The 18,402-nt window shown below is 35.3% G+C and overlaps 1 protein-coding gene and 10 non-coding genes across 11 annotated transcripts in view; 1 reads left to right on the top strand and 10 right to left on the bottom strand.

The window, feature by feature from the left end:
- LOC101894439 (uncharacterized) overlaps nucleotides 1-18,402 on the top strand; it is a 150,757-nt gene that overhangs the window by 24,689 nt on the left and 107,666 nt on the right. The window lies entirely within an intron of this gene.
- On the bottom strand, nucleotides 9,721-9,792 carry TRNAD-GUC (transfer RNA aspartic acid (anticodon GUC)). The gene has a single exon. It is a non-coding gene; the product is annotated as a tRNA-Asp (tRNA).
- On the bottom strand, nucleotides 11,673-11,744 carry TRNAE-UUC (transfer RNA glutamic acid (anticodon UUC)). Its single transcript has one exon. It is a non-coding gene; the product is annotated as a tRNA-Glu (tRNA).
- Nucleotides 14,328-14,399, bottom strand: TRNAE-UUC (transfer RNA glutamic acid (anticodon UUC)). Its single transcript has one exon. It is a non-coding gene; the product is annotated as a tRNA-Glu (tRNA).
- TRNAE-UUC (transfer RNA glutamic acid (anticodon UUC)) lies at nucleotides 14,764-14,835 on the bottom strand. Its single transcript has one exon. It is a non-coding gene; the product is annotated as a tRNA-Glu (tRNA).
- TRNAE-UUC (transfer RNA glutamic acid (anticodon UUC)) lies at nucleotides 15,276-15,347 on the bottom strand. The gene has a single exon. It is a non-coding gene; the product is annotated as a tRNA-Glu (tRNA).
- Nucleotides 16,632-16,703, bottom strand: TRNAE-UUC (transfer RNA glutamic acid (anticodon UUC)). The gene has a single exon. It is a non-coding gene; the product is annotated as a tRNA-Glu (tRNA).
- On the bottom strand, nucleotides 17,146-17,217 carry TRNAE-UUC (transfer RNA glutamic acid (anticodon UUC)). The gene has a single exon. It is a non-coding gene; the product is annotated as a tRNA-Glu (tRNA).
- TRNAE-UUC (transfer RNA glutamic acid (anticodon UUC)) lies at nucleotides 17,526-17,597 on the bottom strand. The gene has a single exon. It is a non-coding gene; the product is annotated as a tRNA-Glu (tRNA).
- On the bottom strand, nucleotides 17,986-18,057 carry TRNAE-UUC (transfer RNA glutamic acid (anticodon UUC)). Its single transcript has one exon. It is a non-coding gene; the product is annotated as a tRNA-Glu (tRNA).
- TRNAE-UUC (transfer RNA glutamic acid (anticodon UUC)) lies at nucleotides 18,274-18,345 on the bottom strand. The gene has a single exon. It is a non-coding gene; the product is annotated as a tRNA-Glu (tRNA).

Here is an 18,402-nt window from a genome sequence, read left to right as displayed (position 1 = left end):
TCGTATTTACTTGCCAAAGAGGTCAGCTGAAAATGTGCACTTTCAGTTGGCCACCAGAACTCAAGCGCCGGCCATTTTGATGACCATGGTGGGCCGCCATAACAGCCGATAGTCGCTCTCCGCTCGTATTAATCGTCCGTGGCATCAGAATAAATGCCGAATATTAACGCGAAAATATTCTGGAGGGTGTATTAAAGCCTTGGGCACGCAAACATTTCGGCCGCAGACTTTGGACATTCCAACAGGACTCAGCACCATCGCACTTAGCACACTCCACCTAAAATGGTTACAAAAGGAAGTTCCTCGCACAATGGCCACCAAAATCTCCGGATACCAATCCGTTGGACTTTTGTGTCTGGAGTATTTTGGAAAGCAAGGTTGGCACTAAAAAATACCAAAGTTTCGATAACCTTACGCAAGCGCTTCACCGGAAATGGGCCAAACTACCGCAGAGCAACATTAAGGCAGCGTGTGACGGTTTCATTGGCCGTTTCTAGGCCATAATTTGTGTCAAAAGTGACCAAATCTAAACTTATTTTAAAATTTGAAACTATTTCCGACATGTTTTGCTTTCATTCAATAATTTGTGCCAAAGGTGGCCAAATCGAGCAAATCTTAACTTATTTTAAAACTTGATACTATTTCCGACCTTTCTTTCATTCAATAAAATTAAGAAAAATATGTAAAAATTATGGCGTTTGACTTTGTTGCAGTTTTTTTATCTCACCCTGTATTTAATAAAAAATATTGCAAAACGGTCTAGTCGACAAAGCAATACAACCTAAATCTCCACCATATAATCTTATCTCTCTTTTTTCAAAAACAATCAGCTTTTCACCATTTTCTTTTCAATTCTAATGCTCATCTCTTTGTCAGCTTATTAAGACGCACGACAAAAAAAATGTATAAAAAACACAACTAGAAAATATTTAGAAAGCGAAAATCTGCGCTTTAATCTTCTTATTTACTTTGTAATGTAATTTTCATTGGCCTTTTGTTGATGTGCGTGTCAACATGCCAAAATAAATTCCTGTGGTTTGCGGTCGCCATGATGCGGTCATGATGGGGTCCGCGATGTTTAGGTTGATGTTGGTGATGTCTAATTTTCTTAAGCCGACAGTTTTTCTAATTAGTCATGTCAAGTTAGTGGCACGAAAATAATTCAAAACCGCACATCACAAGCTAACGACAGCAAGATGTTGTACTAGAAAGGAATTAACGCATGATCAGTAAGAACAACAAAAAAACGTCGAAAGAAGGTGAAATTGTATGGGAAGCAAAAAAAAAGTGGGTGAGCTTTATCGGATATTCAATGCAAAAAATAAAAAACTATGAAAAGTAGGTACTTAAAATTATTCGCAAAATAAAAAAGGCGGAGTCGAGATTGTTACATGTGGTTTACTAATTCATCATAACTCTTCAAACGGGGTATATTGGACTGCAGCTAATCCACTGGATGGTGTCGGAACACTGATTTAGTTTAGAAACTAACATATCAGCGTGGAAAATGTGTCTGAATTAAGCAGAGGTTTGTCTTTCAGGAACGAAGTAGTTAAACGGGCCACTCTGTAAAAAGAACTTAAAAACGATTTTCAGATTGTTAGTTCATCCATTCTCTTTAGTTCACATAGTACCTTTAGTTCATGCCTTAGGTTAAATATAAAATTGCGAAAGGTCCTTTGAATAAAATTGGCGAATGCTATTTATTTCTGTATTTGAGGTTATTGTGTTTCGATACTCATTAAAATATTTCTTAGAAACTTTTTTTTTAAAAAAAGAGAACTTGAATTTTTTCTTTTCGAACTTTTCGAATCAAATCTTGTCACTAAAAAAATAATTTCTTGGTCAAAGTGCTTTTTACGCCGGTCACTCATCAGACTTTTATAGCATAGAAATATTAGACAAAAAGAAGAGACTAATGATTGAGAGAGAGAGCCTTAGAGGCAGATAAACTAGAGGTATTATGTGAACTATGAGAAATGGAGATCTCATTCTTTCATCTCGTCATATTGACGAAGCATTAATGACATCTCGGGAGTTTGAACCTAAATCCTCGGCTGGTCGATTAAACTTCTTCATCCTACGTTGCGAACGAAGCATAAACGATGGATGTTCATCCGGTTAAGTAATGATCTGACTAACCTGTAACATCGCTAAGAATACTTGATGTTCGTTTATAATCCTATACGAATACCCTTCATTCTTCTGTCGTTTGTCTTAGTTGAAGATACATTTTTTGTTCTTCCAACCAAAGGATTTTTGTCTCTTCAAAAAAAGATTTTCTGTCAGTACATCTTTTTGGGGACCGTTATATGGGGCTATAGGAAGACGTGAATCTGCACATACAATCTCCTGTCATATGCTGTGGTATCCATTACGAACTTCTAATACCAAATTTGAAATAATTACGGTAAATAATGTCGCTAAAATCAACAAAATATCGCATATCGAGGGGTACAGTTATATGGGTGCTATACGAAGACGTGGACCTACATAGCCCATTTTCAATACCAAAAGTCCTGCAGACATAATACACATTTGAGTAAATTTTTATGAACTTTCTTCATTTCGTTCGGAAGCTAGAGTGATTTCCACAGACGGACAAACATTCATAAATCGGCATAGAGTTTTATGCTGATCAAGAATATATATACTTTGTGGGGTTTAAAATGTATATTTCGAGGTGTTACAAACGGAATGACAAACTTAATATACCCTCCATACAATGGTTCAGGGTATAAAAAAACATGTTCGTATACCTTCTAAGGGCCATTTAAATTGATTATTAGAGAAGACACTGCAGATTTCCACGATAAGACCTCATGGTCTTGTATGAGATTTTCTATTTATATTTTATGCAATTACATACTTTTTATGTAAGGTCTCTCAGGTATGCCATGAAGAGACCCTTTCATCCTCTAAGAGAATACCCATGTGGACTTTCAAAATATTCGTTGCTGCGTATGTGGTTGAGAAAAGAAGCAACCACTTCGTTCGTATGCAGCTTTAAATCTGATCTTGTTTAAAAATATTTTCTTAAGTACTACATAAACTAATCTAACTTAACCTAATTGCAGCCACACAATTTCTCTTATCTGTTCATTGATTGATTAGAGAACATTGTAGGGCGGGACGGTTTGTGTGCGTTATGACCTTCAATGAAAGAGCTTGAATGTTATCTGCAAGAAGAATTTAATATTACGCCGTTTTTAGGAAAAAAGAATGTTTGGACTTTTATGAGGTCGTCCTGCAGTGTTTTACTTTGTATTTTTTGACTCGTTCTTCTTTTCTTCAGCACGATATTGCTCAGTTTAAAAATATAGATTATATCCTTGTTTGGAGCTCCGTAAAGTACTGAGCTCTTTGAAGAGGTTATTTCCAACTTTAACTGCGGTTAGTTCATCAGAAGTGACTTGAAACTTTTTTTTTTAAAAATTCAGCAATAATTTACTTCTCCAAATTGTTCTCCAGCATTTAGCGAAAATCTAAAAGAGCTTTGATATGGGACAATTATTTCATTAAGTATTTTTGATTTGGGAATACGTGTCTACGTATTTTTTCTTATAAAAATCTTATCTGACATTTTTCACTTTATTAAAGCTTCAATTTTACATTTTCATAGAACAAGAATTTGGATCCTGATCGTTTTAAAAAATGCTGTAAGCGAGAATAGAATCCCATCGCCCTCTTCTATTGCCAACTCTATTCTCTATTCGGTGATGAGAAAAGAAAACCAACCTAATTGTTTGCCTGTTGTGTCAATTCTGATTTTTATTTAAAAGTATGTTTCTTAAGTACTACATAAACTAATCTAACTTAAACTAATAGCAGCCACACAAGTATTCTTATCTATTCTAATATTGAATGGAGAACATTGCAGGACTGCTTGATATTTTATTCAAGTGGTCTTTTACATCTGCTTACCGCATCGATATCTGTGCGTGTGGATCATAACCTTTATTATCTGATACATTATCGTATGCGTCAGCGCACAAGAACACCGAATTGTTCACATGTGGTGTTTTATGGCGGCTGGGAAATATGTAATTTTAGAATATTTATTGTTTATTGCTAGATTTTCCCAGCGCATCAACCGCACTCAAAAGTATGTATAAAGTGTTTTGTTCAAAGGCCCTACTGGCTTTCTACTTTCTTCATTCTCTCATCGCCATCAACAAATTCTCTTTCTCTCAGTACAATTTTTTACAACAAATAAATCAGGCTCATAAAAGGTTTTTTGATCTCATCTCCTCATTGTACTCTTGCTTCAAAATAATTGGTTCACCTTAAGTTTTTAATAATAACCTAATTTTATATATTTTTATTTTTTTGTAGAACTCGATAAAACTTTTGCTAATTTATCTTTTCAAATCACCACAAACATCAATAATATTTAATTAATCGTTCCTTCTTTCCCTGCTACTGTTATGTCAAAAGCTTCAACGCCTCTTTGGCACGAATCCCCTAAAAATCCCAACTCAATTAATTTTTACAGTTTCAATAATAGGTTAACAATATATGTGATAAAAACAGCAATTGGCCTCAATATTTCAACAGCAATAACGCTAATCCCACAAAACATCCCAAATACAAAACGACAGCAACAAGAACATATAATTTCAAACACCAACTAATTTTTACAGAATATATTATTATGGCTTCTCTTTTGAAAACCCAAAGCAAACACAGCTCCAACATCCAGCTAAAAATCGATTAAGTTGTCAAATATTTTCAGGTCATCTCAGCGTTAGTTAGAAACTATAGAACCAAAATCAATATGAACCCAAACATCATTAATATTCCACAACCTCCGGTCAAATAACCTACATTTGAAATCCCATTGTATATTTTTGGTTGCTGTGAAATCTTCAAAATAAATTAGAAAAAAATAAAGAATATTGATTTTTTTCTTTTGTAATATTTTAACAATCAATTTGTTTGTTAGCCTGAAAAAGAAAAAAAGAAACATTTGAAAGCTCTTTGCTGAAAACCTGTCACTCAAACGCTGATCATTTGTTTCAACAGTATCCGATGGCCCGGTCTTAAGGTGTGCTGAACTTTAACGTAAAAATCTGTGTGTGAGCGTGCGTGCTGAGTGACTCTCCTCCGCTTAGTTTAGACATCAAAAATCGCCATGTCTTGTTCATTTTGCCAATGTCCCAAAGTGTGTAGATGCTGGTCGTCTGCCTAGATGACATTTTGCTACTGACTTAACTAACTGTGCATGCTGTCTTGGTCAATGCATGGACACTGCGATTGCTGGACCGGTTCATTGTGTTGGCGGGATGTTATCCTACGGGTTGGACATACGTAGTTAATACACCATTTCATGGAGGAATTTAAAAAGAAAATCGAAAATCTACTTCGCTGGGAACGCGACTTAGATACAGATCACTCTTTTTAAATATATCATTAATAGTGCTCTCTTTTTTTAACGTTTTTCTGGTTAATCCTCGATAGGTGTATAAGTACATAATAATTAAAAGTTAAACTTCAATAGGTTTTTATGTCAGTTATGGTTCCTTAGATCGCGAACAGTTACTTGGATGCATGTGATAATTCTAGAGCTAATACATGGGTAAAATCTGTGTGAAAAAATCAAGCAATCTTTGATCGTTTATATGGTTTAATTGTAGGTAACTTGCAGATCACATGGATTCTTCAACTGATTTCTGATTTCAGTTAATGTCATATTGCGAAACCTCACGCGGATTTATGTAAAACTCAGACCTGGCTTTTAAAGTCTGTAAGTGTTTTTAGCTCTCGAAATTAATATATATCTACTTTGCTGTGGACGCGAGGTTTATTATATCAGTTATGGTCCCTTAGATCGCTAACAGTTACTTAGATAAATGTGATAATTCTAGAGATAATACATGGTTTATAAACATCTGTGGTTAAATATTTGATCGTTTATATGGCTGAAATTTAGATAACTTGCAGATCATATGTTTTCTCAAACAGATATCACTTAACATCATCTCGGAAAGCCGCACTAACGTGGAACTAGTTCTTTCCGAAACGATACAACTCTAACATCAATGGCATTTTTGAACCAAAATACCCGCGGTGAGCCTGTTATTCGATGATGAATTACTGTGTATCTGTCCTACGCAGGAGTAACATAATACGCAGGAAAAACATTTTTTAACTTTTTATGAGGAAAGTCATTATTTGAACAAGACAGAACAATTGCAACTTAAAGTATTTCATGGTTAATGTACATATTTTAAATATTTCGTAGCGAAACCTACACTTCCTATAATAGCCTTGCATTGTCGCTGCATGGACTCTATCAAATTAATTGTACCCTGTGGAATTCCCAATCATGCATCTTGGAGCCGCCTGAAAAATGCATTCGTATTTTTTACGTTATTGCGACCAATTTTCTGTTTCGCAATTGACCTGAGGTTTTCGATTGGATTAATATTCGGTGACTGTGGTGGCCAAGGCACTTTGGCAACATTTTCCCTAATCCAATCCTTTACCACCTTCAATGTACATTTGGGGTCGTTATAATGCTGAAACGTTTACCGTAATGGCATTTCCCATTCAGCATGTGGTAACATAAAGTTTTCCAGAATGTCTTTATAGACCCATCTATCCATAATAGCCTGTATACAATACAGCGGACCTAATCTGTTGGCAGATATAAAAAACTTTCTCAAACTATGACATGACTCCTTTTTCGAGAGTCTTTCGACAAAACTCTTGTTGAATTCGTTTTCCTCTCGACCTTCTAACGTAAGTTATGCCATCACTGGCGATGATATTGAATTCAGAATCCACTTTCCAGTTAACATGTTCATGGGCAAACTGAAGCCGTTTCGATTAGATATGAGGGGCTTTTTCACCGGGCGATAAGCTAACGAGACGTCGACAAATCGTTCTTGTGCTAACGGGTTGTTTCAATTCTTTTGCCAATATAGGAGCCGATTTGAAAAGAAATTTTTCAACATCTCTTACAATTAACGAGTCTGTCTTTTGATCAGTTTTTCGCGGACGGCCACCTTTACTTATATCTTCCACCGATTTATTTTTTCTAACAAGTGATATTAATCGCCAAATTAATGATTTATGTACTTCGGAAAATGCAAGTAAAGAACAATAATAAAAAACAAGTAAAAAAACATTAAGTTCGGCCGGGCCAAACTTTTAATACCCTCCACCTTAGGGTAAAATAAACATTAGAAGAAATGTGGCAAAAACCATTAAAATGCCGATTATGGGGAGGTACCGTTATATGGGGGCTATACCAAAACGTGGACCTAAAATTACAATGTTTCGCCACCGGAGCTGGAACCCATTATGACCCACAAATACCAATTTTTAGACAAATCAGTGAAAAAATGTGGCAAAAACCATCAAAATACCGAATATCGGGAGGTACCGTTATATGGGGGCTATATCAAATCATGGACCCATGCATGCAATGTTTCGCCACCGAAGCTGGAACCAATTATGACCAACAAATGCCAATTTTCGAACAAATCCCTGAAAAAATGTGGCAAAAATCATCAAATTACCGAATATCGGGAGGTACCGTTATATGGGGGCTATACCAAAACGTGGACCTATAATTACAATGTTTCGCCACCGGAGCTGGAACCCATTATGACCAACAAATCCCGATTTTCAGACAAATCCGTGAAAAAATGTGTTAAAAAAACTAAAAAAACATTAAGTTCGGCCGGGCCAAACTTTTAATACCCTCCACCTTAGGGTAAAATAAACATTAGAAGAAATGTGGCAAAAACCATTAAAATGCCGATTATGGGGAGGTCCCGTTATATGGGGGCTATACCAAAACGTGGACCTATAATTAAAATGTTTCGCCACACGAACTAGGACCCATTAGGACCCACAAATACCAATTTTTAGGCAAATCAGTGAAAAAATGTGGCAAAAACCATCAAAATACCGAATATCGGGAGGTACCGTTATATGAGGGCTATACCAAATCATGGACCCATACATGCAATGTTTCGCCACCGGATCTGGAAGCCATTATGACCAACAAATACCGATTTTCAGACAAATCCGTGAAAAAATGTTGCAAAAATCATCAAATTACCGAATATCTGGAGGTACCGTTATATGGGGGCTATACCAAATTTTGGACCCATACATGCAATGTTTTGCCACACGCTCAGGGACCTGCTATGACCTACAAATACCAATTTTAAGACAAATCCGTGAAAAAACGTGGCATAAATCATCAAAATACCGAATATCGGGAGGTACCGTTATATGGGGACTATACCAGAACGTGGACCGATATATCTGATACCAACCATCCTAGACACAATGCAAATAGCTCTGCTAAATTTTGGAGCTCTACGTCAAATAATGTGGGCTGTATCGTGATTTCAACAGACAGACAGACAGACGGACAGACAGACAGACAGACAGACGGACATCGTTAAATCGACTTAGAATTTTATGCTGATTATGAATATATATACTTTATGGGGTCTAAGACGAATATTTAAGGATGTTACAAACGGAATGACAAAGTTAATATACCCTCCTTTCCAAGGTGGAGGGTATAATAAATATAAGAACTGGACAGTCAAAAGAACAAAGACAAAAGGAACTAGATGAACTAAAGAGCTGGATCTAGTTCCGATTGTTCCTTTTACGGAATAGCTCATTCGAACTAGTTCGTTTCGAAACTACCTAACTCTAATTAAAATCACAGAAAATCACAGTCTTATTTCAATATACTCACCTTGGAAATGGTGTATATCAAACACCCAAATGCAGTTTTGAAAAATCGTTTGTAGCCACCATCATTACAAGACTGTGAACACATGTCAAATGTTTCCACCTCCATCTTTTTTCCATTCTTCCGGATGCGGCCGATGATGTTGGAAAACATTTCCATTTAACCACGATGCAGCGGAACCCACTAAACGTCGATTCCTCTTCGTTCATTTATCATTCGCAATTGTTTGGCTTGGCCACGAGTGGGGCGATGTGATGATGGCTTTTCGTTAGCATATATTTTTTTGGCTTTCCTTCATGGACGCCAGCCAGGTCTTTGGTCCACCTAGCCAGCCAGCCACTTAGATTTATGAACATTTGAGCACATATTGGCGTTAATGATGCGCTTAGGTCATTGTATTAATGTCTCCCCACCAAAAATGAAAAAAAAAAAATAAACGGCAAAACTATTTACTTCAATTTGCCTTGGAGTAAATTAATTAATGCTTAAGAGTCTTTTAACTGAGTGGAAACATGAAAAGTTTCCAAGCGAAATTTAAGTCCGCTTTGATGTGCTCATCATCAATGACACTAATAATGTTTGGTGATTTTCTTGTTGTTGTTTTTGCTTGATTTGGAGAAATTTTGGAAGTTTTGTTTGGAAATTTGTTGTGCAAAAAAATTAAATTCGTGATTAAAATGTGTTTAATTTACAACTTAAAAATAACACGACTCGCAAAAGCGACACCTTGGAAAGTAAAAGTTAAACGAAGGAAACACGACATTTGGTCATTAGTTAAGGGACTTAATGCGGAGGAGCTGAGTTGAATAAGAAACTTTATAATTATTTATTTCTACTGTAGGATGACTTCTGTGGAATTTCTTTACGAACCCTGAGTTTATTAGAATTATATTCAATTCTCGTTAGCAGCTTGTCCTTTAAAAGTTGATAATAAAACTCGCAATAAATTAAAAAAAACAAACGAGCAAAATCACAGTTTTGAAATTAGTACACTCCCCGACGGGGAATTGAACCCCGGTCTCCCGCGTGACAGGCGGGGATACTAACCACTATACTATCGAGGATATTAACTGAGATTCATAAAATATGAAATATTACTCGCTTAACGTGAAAATGGCGTAAGGAATTCACAAATGCTGCGCTCAAAATTACTCATGCATGTCGCCATGACTTCCACCAACCACTCAAGTCCCGTCTGCAGCCGCAGTGACAAGTTTGATACACATCTACACCCAGAATAAAACCAAAACAAGATATTATTTTTAAGCAAGCAAAACATGTGGTCTCTGGCCATCAATTTAAATATCGTCTGAGGTATTCTTATGATAATTATGATGCACATAATTTATTGCTAATCTTAATTTCTTCTGTTTTTTTATTTATAAATTAAGAAAATCTAATTTTTTTGTGATTAAGAATTCGCTTACTTTCACCTGTTTATTGCCCTAGCTGTCACGTGTTTTTGCGCGTTCCAATAATTTAGAAAATATTCTTGAGGCGAAAAGTAAAACAAAAACTGTATAATTTTGTTTTCTTTTTGTTGGTCTGCAACTTTCTGTTTCTTTTTGTTGCAATTTACGCCTGAAGATTTCTACGTAGTTTGTTAGGTTTAGAGATTTACATCTAACTGAACATTTCAGTATTTTTTTCTTGTAAATTTATGTGTTTTGTTAATGTGCTAATCTATTCAAATATTTGACCCAATTGCTACTCCTTTGTTTCTAGCTGGTAGACAATTTTGCATAAATTATTATATCTTTAAGATTGTTATTAACTGATCACTGCAAAGATTATTTACAATTCCGCATTTCTTTATTGGAGTTCGCGGAAGTGTGCTATTCTAAAAGAGAAATTGCTATGCAAAGGGTTTCTATTGGCAAACTTAATTTTAAAAGTCTTTGAGTTATGAAAAATGTTATAAAAATCTGCTAGAATTTAGGGAACAAAATAAAAAGGGGGCTTTACAATTTTGTAGATCTTCTATTTACGAAATATCAGCTGTACGAGTAACACAGTAATCCAATGTATTAACCTAGAAGAATACTTCAGTTAATCTATGTTGCAAAACCACTAATTATTTAATGTTTTCTTTGCATTGGAAAGCGATGCTATCTATATTCGTAGCTATCGTAGACTCTTACATTGTAAGCCCAAATTAAAATGTTAATTCAGGAATCTATTTTCATCCTGTCCTGGTCCTGTTATTGTGCAAGCTACGTGGTCGACTCAGCAGCATATATTCTCCGCTGAGGGCATAAAGATCAGACGAGGCTTAACTTGTGATTTGTCTGTGGTGAATCGGTGAAGAAAGAGGTAGAGCGCGAGTGACCATTATAACCCCTAACAATATTACAAGGTGAGTGGAAAGGACAAAAGGTAAGACAAACCCTAGTGTACCTTCGTGGGTCCCCGTAAAACAAGCACTGTCGTGGGCCTTGTATATTTAAAGAGCCATCCTGGCCCTCGGGTATTTAAAATGGAAAACCATTTAAATTGAAAAGATAATAAAGTGCCGTGTTGGGCCTTTGATATCAAAAACTAGTGCCGTCGTGGACATTCGACACTAGCAGAGAGAAAGCGACCAGCACCGAATCAAAGTGCCGTAGTGGACCTTTGATAACAAGATTGAAAAGTTGCAAATCAAGAGCGTGGACATTTGATATTGCATGCGAAAGATCGATATTGAAGCCAGAACAAGGAGCCATTGTGGGTCTTTGATATTAAAAAGTAATAAAACTTCAATTGGACTCAAATTGAAGAGCCGTCGTTGGCCTTCGATATATAAGCAGCGAGAGAAGTTGAACCCAAATCAATGCCCCAGTGAGAAACATTGAAGTCAAATCAAAGAGCCGACGTGGGCCTTTGAGACTAAAAACGGTACTGCGAACTGAAGCGAGAACACCTAAACCTACGTAAATTCAAATGTCAAACACATTAAAAAATCTTCCCATACCGGGAATCGAACCCGGGCCTTCTGGGTGAAAGCCAGATATCCTAGCCACTAGACCATATGGGATATGCATTTTGATATCTAGAGTACAGATCTGGCAGCTGTGGGACGAGATTTAATTTCTTAAAAAAATAAGAGTAAGATTTCAACTGACTACAGTCCTCCCCGTGTACTGCTAGGTACCGCCATGTTGTTTAGAGCTATTTTATAATCATTTGAAGCACTCTCCTTACCCCTTTCATGCTATTACATCAGATATGAAGTGGTCGTTCTTGGTCAGCAGTTCATTGCTTCCTTATATCCCATTATTTTGCTGATACTTGTGAGGGCAGAGTACGTGCGACAAACTCTGTCCTCACAAGTATCAGCTTTCACCACTACAATTACCCCAGCAGAGGAAGAAAAACTCATCCAGACATTACTTAGATCCAGGGAATTTGAGAAGGTCCCTGAAAGGAGTATAATATATCCATTGGGTCATATTTGTGAAGGCAATTAAATTCGGACTTCTCGTGGAAAAACTGAGATAGGCAATACAAATTAAAGCAACTGAGGATTAATTTTTAAAAATTTTGTTGTGATTAAAAATTATGATTTATTGTGGGAATTTTTATAAATGTAAAACAAATTGTAATCTTCGCGAACAGTTCAAACAATATCGTGTTATTTGCCATATTATTCTATGATGAATTTTGAAAAACCCATCCTATGAACTTAATGTGGTATTTAATACTTCTGATAAAAATTTTAATGGGCAAAAAATTAACGACATTTAAGACTTAAGTCTATATTTGTAAATACGCCGTTGCCATTATCAGTAAGTAAGCTTTTTCAATCGGTTATTAATCAAATTTGCGAAGATTCAAAGCATTCACCCCATCGAATATAGAAATTTCGCATATCTTCTAAAAAACTTAAAATTAAAGTGAAAATTTTTATCCAATTGCAATAAAAAAATAATAATAAAAAGACTTATTTTAAAATTGGAAAGTTATTATTTTTTTTAAGTTTCAATAACTTAACTTTCATCGTCGAATCAATCAATCAACAATAAAATTGTGTATGACAGTAGCCTTTCTTTATAAAATAAGAGCAAATTGCAAAAAAATGTCAAATAACTGTTAACCAATCGCCGAAAATGAAAAGCACAACGGAGAAAACATTTGTCAAATTTGTTTCGCCGATAGCGATAGCTGTGTCAAATATTATTTTCAATATGCCAGTCGTTTGTAGTTGACAATTAAAAAATGTTTGGTAGACAACCTTGTTTGTCTACACTATATGGCAACTAGAGCGAGGAACTAGTGATGGAATTAGGCCCTATAAAATATTTAATAAATTTAAAACATCAAATTTTCTATGCGATACCATGGCCACTGGAACATAAAAAACAATTTTTCGGAATTATGAAATAAAGAGAATCAGATATCCTTGCTACTAGATTATATGGGAATTTATAAAAGAAACAGATTTGCTACCAGAAATGGACATCTTAAAGATAACTCCTTCCATTTAGAAGTCGAATTAATTGTTCGTCAATACCTCCTAGATCCCTAAATCCATGGTAGAATTAGGAAGGTAACTTCATGCAATCTTCTATTGGAAAATTTTCAAATTTTTACAGTTGCCAAAATCTCCTTGTGCCAAATGTATATCCATAATCCATTATATAAGTACTAGTCAGATAAGAGGAGCAGTTTTCTTTGCATTTAAATTAAAGGTAAATTATAGAAAATGCAAAGGTGGATATGCCTATTTCCTAATTCTACCATGCCTAAATCTTTGGAGTATTTCATGCATGTCAAACAATTTATTTCAGATTTACCAAATATTATCTATACAGTTCGAATCATGATTAGCAATCACTTAAACCACTACTACTAGTCGCGTGGAGGTGACTGTCTCTCTACCATAACTTGTGTGAACTTCAAATCATTCACTGAAGTTCAGATTTGATAAACTCTTCAGATAAAGTTCGACACACTCACGCAATTCAAAATGAAACTACTTGAGAAAAAATCTATGTATTGAAAAAAACTATCTTATACTTATCATTAGATACACTCGACTTTACTAAGTGTCCAACTGACAAGCCGAAAGATAGCTAAACTCGTATATGTATTGATAAAGTCAATGAACAAAATAAAAATGACCTTAACACAACGTGTGTTTTAAGTGTTAACCCAGCAATAAAAATGAAAGCAAAAAAAAAAAAAATAAAAACGACCTGAACTTATTTCCCCACAATTATGAAGAAATTTTATTAAAGCAAAAAAAATCTCCATTCATATAATGTGACGGTGCGAGGCTTACTTACGCGTTTAGCGTTAAGAGCAGCTTGTCTCATTGTCTGCCAATCGCAAATGTAAACTGGTAGCGCAGAAACACAAACGAAGCAAGGGCGTAAAGTTACATGTTTGTTTTTGATACCTTTGAGTTAATGTTTATTTTTATTTCAATCACAGCGTTTAGATGTTTTGCTGTCAACATTGACAGTTTTGAAAAGTTATGATATGTACATGACATACGATTGTGGGCCGCAGTTACATGCTATGAGCTGGTAACAGAAATAATAATGAGGAAATAGAAAAAATAATTGTTTAAAATAACACAAAATATGCAATTATGGAAGTATTTAAAAAAAATTGCTTCCCATACCGGGAATCGAACCCGGGCCTTCTGGGTGAAAGCCAGATATCCTAGCCACTAGACCATATGGGATATAAAATTCTCTAATATAGAATTTCAATCAGATTTTTTTTTAAATAATGAGCAACTATTTCACGATTATTCGATGCAGGTATGGAAAATTGGCAATTAGAGAATTCTACTTATTCTTCCATTCGATTTAGAGAAATTCTGTGAGAAAGCCAGATATCCTAGCCACTACACCATATGGGACATAATTTCTTTGTATTAGAATTGCAATCAGATTTTATCAAAAATATTGAAAAACTGTATATCAATTCTTAAATGAAGGTAATTAGAAGTCCGATTTATTCTTATAAAAATATTCAAGTCCAGTGCAAGTCAAAACTTAGTAGCAAACATTTAGAAAATGAAATTAAGCTAACAGTAAAAAATCTTCCCATACCGGGAATCGAACCCGGGCCTTCTGGGTGAAAGCCAGATATCCTAGCCACTAGACCATATGGGACATAAAATTCTCCATTGTAGAATTTCAAGCAGATTTTACCAAAAGTACTGGGAAACTGTTTATCAGCTTTTCGATGAGGGAAGTTAGAAGTCTGACTTATTCTTATCTAAAATACTCAAGTCCCGATGAAGTCAGATCAAATTGGTCACAAAAATAGACACAATTCGATTTAGAATATAAAATAAAGCTTGATGTAAAAAAATCCAGGTTTGCCAGATATCCTAGCCACTAGACCATATGGGACATACAATAATAGAATTTCAATGAGATTTTACCAAAAGTACTAGGGAAACTGTATATATTTTTTTATCAAGGCAGTAAGAAGTCTGACTTTTTCTTATCTAGAATCTTAAAGTCCAGTGCAATTCAAATGACCTTATTAACAAAAATAGGCAGAATTGTATTTAGAAAATGAAATTAAGCTTAAAATAAAAATAAATTTCCCATACCGGGAATCGAACCCGGGCCTTCTGGGTGAAAGCCAGATATCCTAGCCACTAGACCATATGGGATATAAATCTTCGTAACATAAAATATTAATCAGCTCTTATCTCCAACTTGTTCATCCATCAGTATTTAAGCCTTAAATCTCTAATTAGCTCAGAACAAGAGTCCATAAAAAGTTTGAAGGGGACTCCTTAGAACAGTTCTTATCCTAGACCATATGGGATATGTACATTTGCCACTAGACCATATGGGATATGTACATTTGCCACAATAGATAAGGCAACAAAATCCATAGTAGACCAGAAAAAGCTTGGTTTTAAGATTCGAATCCACCCTAATGTCCACATGATGGCCCATGTTGATATTGCATTGAACGAAGGAAATACAGACAATTGAAAAGCTTTCTTTTATAGTTTATATCTTCGGATCTCTTTTTCTTTGTTTTCTGTAACATTGTAGAGCAAATTAGAGCTGTTTCTGTTGCTGCCGCTGATTGGTTGCTTGCCCGGCTTAGGTTGGCTATTAGGTAGGTTGATTAAAGCCATGACGGTTATGGTGGCGGTTTATATGAAATATTCAGACAGTTGTTGCTGTCTGACGGTTGTTAGACAAACGCGCCAAACTAATGCGGCTTAATGCAACGCCATGGCAACACGTGTGTATGAGAATGCCTGGTCATGTTGTTTTTTGTTAGCTGCTTTAGACACTTTTTTCTACCAATACTTAATTAGATTTGCTTCGCTTGGTCGTAAAAACAATGTTCATACAGAAGTTTTAGCATTTCACATATGTGTGCCTTTTTGTTGTTGTTGTTGCTGTTTTTTTTTATTATTTACAATTATTGTTATTGCTTTTTTTTCTAAGTTGGCTTTGTGATTTGTTACTTTGTGCCTAATAATGTGTGTTATCCAGTGTAAACTAGCATACTCTGCGGTCTCGGGAAGGTTGCACTTGACTGCTGCTGATGGCGTTCATGGTTCAACAAAGGTTAGCCAAATCGAATGGAGATGGTTGCGCATCTTTGCCAGTGTTTGTTTTGTTAGTGTTGTTGTTGTTGTTGTTATACCTCCCATGGTGTTAGGTAAGCTAGGGTTATATAAAACTACATATCGTGTAGACATTTCTCTGGCATTTTCAGGTAATTATTATTAAATTATGTATCTCGTTGACTAATTAATTATGAATAACACACAATAGGCGCCGCCAACAACTGCCAAAAGGTGATGAATGGAAAGTCAATGTCGTACCAGATTTGTCAAATAATTGAAGTGTTAAGCAGAAGATTAACGAGGTAATGAACTGTGAATTAAAGAAAAGGGTGGTTCGGAGTTTATGTACGGAAAAAAACTTTCCCATACCGGGAATCGAACCCGGGCCTTCTGGGTGAAAGCCAGATATCCTAGCCACTAGACCATATGGGATATATGCATATGTAAATCAAAGTACAACCAACAGCTGGATGATGAATTCACGATTTTAATTTTTAGAAAATAGGATATTATTGTCTGCCTTTTTCACCTTCAAGAGGTCACTTGAAGTGTGATAGCTCACAAAAAATAGACAAATATCCCTGAGTTATACTCTCAGATTTATTATGACTTACTTGTAGTTATTCAGAAAACTTCATTTTCGATAGAAGAAAACACATGTAATTCCTTGGACTATGATTATATCGGTCATGTGAGGATATGCGTCCAATAGCTCACTTAGAATTCGTAGCCCAGTCAAATGCAGGTCAAGGAAGTAGGATCTCACAACTTTAATGTAACTTCTTCACTTCAATTTGACGTTCCCGAGTTCACCTTAAATGAATTGGATTGCTTCGCATCTACTTCTTCCTTATTTCTCTACTAAAAAAATAATTTCCCATACCGGGAATCGAACCCGGGCCTTCTGGGTGAAAGCCAGATATCCTAGCCACTAGACCATATGGGATTTTAAAATTCTTATTATAGAATTTTAAACTGTTTTTAACAGGAATGCTGAGGAATTTTATTTCGATTTGAAAAATTGCAAGTCTTATGCCATGTTTACGTTAGAACTTTTTGTAGGGTTAACCTACTTTGAGAGGATTTATTTGAATTAAAAGTAATGGATATGACAATTTAAATCCAAATCCATATATATAAGCGTACTGTTAGACGCGGTACTTATTCTAAACCAAGCATTACCAGGTCAATCCAAATTAAAATCCCGTATGAATAAATGTACCTAGAGTTCGGTTTAAAAAATAAAAAAAAATCTCCCCATACCGGGAATCGAACACGGGCCTTCTGGGTGAAAGCCAGATATCCTAGCCACTGGACCATATGGGACATAACATTCTTTATTATGAAATTTCAATCAGTTTTTACCAAAAATACAAGTCTAATAATCCTTATTTTTTCTAATTGAAACAGAACAAGTTCAATTCAAATCAGAATCACGTATGAATAATGTACCCAGGGTTCGATTTTGAAAAAAAAGAAACCATACCGGGAAAGACATATCCTAGCCACTAGATCATATGGGACATAAATTCTAAATTATAGAATTTTAAACCGATTTTGCCAAAAGTACGGAAGAATAATTTTTTGGTTCTTCGATGTTCGGTTTATTCTAATCCAGAAACACTAAGTGCGGTGCAAGTAAAATCAACTTTTTAACAAAAGAATTAATGTTTCTGTATAGAAAACAAATTTCTTCCTGATTAAACAAAAAACCTTCCCATACCGGGAATCGAACCCGGGCCTTCTGGGTGAAAGCCAGATATCCTAGCCACTTGACCATATGGGACATAACTCTCTTTAGCATGAAATTTCGAACAGACTTTAACAAAAAATACTGAGGAAATAGTTCTCGATGAAAATATGGAGAATAGGTAATTAAAGAAGTCTGGCTTATTCTAATCTAGAAACTACAAGTTTACTGCAAATAAAATCAACTTTTCAATAAAAATATTAAGGTTCCTGTAAAGAAAACAAAATTCTTCTTGATTTAAAAAAAAAACCCTTCCCATACCGGGAATCGAACCCGGGCCTTCTGGGTGAAAGCCAGATATCCTAGCCACTAGACCATATGGGATATATATTTGTATTATGAAGGAGAAGAAGCCATCCAAGATGTTCTTGTCACTAGACC

Source organism: Musca domestica, unplaced genomic scaffold, assembly GCF_030504385.1.
Source record: "Musca domestica strain aabys unplaced genomic scaffold, Musca_domestica.polishedcontigs.V.1.1 46, whole genome shotgun sequence".
Classification (NCBI taxonomy): domain Eukaryota; kingdom Metazoa; phylum Arthropoda; class Insecta; order Diptera; family Muscidae; genus Musca; species Musca domestica.
This window is presented reverse-complemented; position numbering and strand designations above follow the sequence as displayed.